Here is a 2645-nt window from a genome sequence, read left to right as displayed (position 1 = left end):
GAGGAAGGGTTCTGGCAGGGGGCCTGAGTAGGACTGGCACAAGGAATGTTCCACATAACCTATTGAAAAAACTGGGCATAAATGGGACCCATGCGGGTACCCATAGCCACACCTTTTATTTACAGGAAGTGAGACAAGTTAAAGGAGAAATTGTTGAGTGATAGTACAAGTTCAGCCAGGCGGAGGAGAATGGTGGTGGACAAGGACTGTTCGGGCCTCTGCTTCAGGAAGAAATGGGGAGCCCTCAGTCCCTCCTGGTGGGGAATGGGGGTGTTGAGGGATTGGACATCCATCGTGAGGACGAGGTTAGGGCAGGGAGCTGGATATTGTTGATGTGATGTAGGGCATCAGAGGAATCACAAATGTAGGTGGAAAGAGACTGGACAAGTGGAGTGAGGATGGAGTCAAGATAGGGAGAGGAGAGTTCAGTGGGGCAGGAACAAGCCGATGGTATTAGAATAAAGAAACCAGGGTTTACACACGAGTGATGTCCTCACGATGGATGTCCAATCCCTCAACACCCCCATTCCCCACCAGGAGGGACTGAGGGCTCCCCACTTCTTCTTCAAGCAGACGCCCGAACAGTCCTCTTCCACCACCACTCTCCTTTGCCTAGCTGAACTTGTACTGTCACTAGATGCCAAACTAGAAAACAGGCTGATACAATGGGTCTACAGAGCAGTTTATGAAGTTCAAAATGAATTTTTTATTAAACTGTGCATTATGTTGCATTTGGTCTCACACCCCAACCATAGTCATAAATCATTGAATCCAACAGATTAGCTGACTATAAGCACTGAATCATACATTATGGTGCTGAAATCTGGGGCCAAGAAGAGCATATTAACAGGAGTAAGGGGCTCAATTGAGAGTTCTTCACCCCTTCAACCCCAATGGCAATCGCCCTGCCCTCCCTGGCGCCATGACCGTCATGGCTTGTGTCTGTGAAGTCTTTTCTAGTTTGACATTGACCAAACTCAACAAGAGGCCTTCCAAGAATGAAAAACTAGATAGTTCTTGCAAACATTTCAAACTGGCTTCTCTATTCAAATCCCAACTCTCTCTTTAATCTCCTCTCTCCTACAACCCCACCACTTCTCTGTTATTAGAATTGACATTAATTGTTCAGTAGCTTCTGAATCATAGAATCAATTTAGCATGGCCAATGCACCTAACCTGCATACCTTTGGACACTAAGGGACAATTTAACATGGCCAATCCACCTAACCTGCACAACTTTGGAGTGTGGGAGGAAACCGGAGCACCCGGAGGAAACCCATACAGACATGGGGAGAATGTGCAAACTCCACACAGTCACCTGAGGCTGGAATTGAACCCGGCTCCCTGGCACTGTGAGGCAGCAATGCTAACTATTCCGCCACTGTGCTGCCCAGCCCTCAGTACAACTCTCTGTAGCCATGCTAATTTTATGCAATGACCACTGATACTGCATGTGAGCATTGCACCAACAATGAACAGGGTCAGTGTCCAGGGACAATGTCCAGGGTTATACTTTCTTCCCTTCCACCTTCTTCCATCGGGAAAAAGATACAAAAGTCTGAGGTCACATACCAACCGACTCAAGAACAGCTTCTTCCCTGCTGCCATTAAGACTTTTGAATGGACCTATCTTGCATTAAGTTGATCTTTCTCTACACCCTAGCTATGACTGTAACACCACATTCTGCACTCTCTCCTTTCCTTCTCTATGAACCGTATGCTTTGTCTGTACAGCGCGCAAGAAACAATGCTTTTCACTGTATGTTAATACATGTGACAAGAATAAATCAAATCAAAGTCCAGGGTTAAAGTCCAGGGTGTGTAGCTCCTGTAATGACAGAGAGGTTCCTGCAGGAGGTGATCATGAGGCAGCAGGAATATAGAGGAATATAAATAATATAAAAGAGAGAATGAGGGAAATGGAAGAATAAGCAATTACTGATTGAGAGATTGTGCAAACACTGTATAAATTATACAGCCACACTGACAGAAAGGGGATTATTTCTCTGCTATAAACTCTATAAAAGTTATTGACCCCGACGTGATTCGAACACGCAGCCTTCTGATCTGGAGTCAGACGCGCTACCGTTGCGCCACGAGGTCTGAAGAAGCAACCCCGACAAATCCACTTAAAGCTGCGGCCGGAGCTGCTCCCTGCGGCTGGGATTGGGACAGCCCGGGCCCGGCCGGACACAGAACCGCAGCCACCCCGAGGATTTCCAGCAGGCCCGGGTCCACCCTCACTCCGACCCGGCCCAACCCAACCCCTCTCCCCCACCCCCAGACCCGCCTCAAACCCACCCCCCACCGCTTCAGGCCCCGCCCCCGAACTTCCAGCCCCGCCCACACATGCCACGCCCCAACACTGCCTCCTGTCGACGGGAATGGAGCAGCAGCGGCATCTGCTGGAGAGACAGGGTAACGCAGCGAAAACACCGCCTCCCCTTGCCCCCAACTCACTCCCACCACCTCCCCTTGCCCCCAACTCACTCCCACCACCTCCCCTTGCCCCCAAATCACTCCCACCACCTCCCCTTGCTCCCAACTCACTCCCACCACCTCCCCTTACCCCCAAATCACTCCCACCACCTCCCCTTGCCCCCAAATCACTCCCATCACCTCCACTTGCCCCCAAATTACTCCGA

The 2645-nt window shown here is 50.0% G+C and overlaps 1 non-coding gene across 1 annotated transcript; it reads right to left on the bottom strand.

The window, feature by feature from the left end:
• Window positions 1-2031: 2031 nt before the first annotated feature.
• Window positions 2032-2103, bottom strand: trnaw-cca (transfer RNA tryptophan (anticodon CCA)). The gene has a single exon. It is a non-coding gene; the product is annotated as a tRNA-Trp (tRNA).
• Window positions 2104-2645: the final 542 nt, after the last annotated feature.

This window comes from Mustelus asterias, chromosome 19 (assembly GCF_964213995.1).
Source record: "Mustelus asterias chromosome 19, sMusAst1.hap1.1, whole genome shotgun sequence".
Classification (NCBI taxonomy): Eukaryota; Metazoa; Chordata; class Chondrichthyes; order Carcharhiniformes; family Triakidae; genus Mustelus; species Mustelus asterias.
Note: the sequence above shows the minus strand (reverse complement) of the source record. Positions and strands in the feature narration are given on the sequence as shown.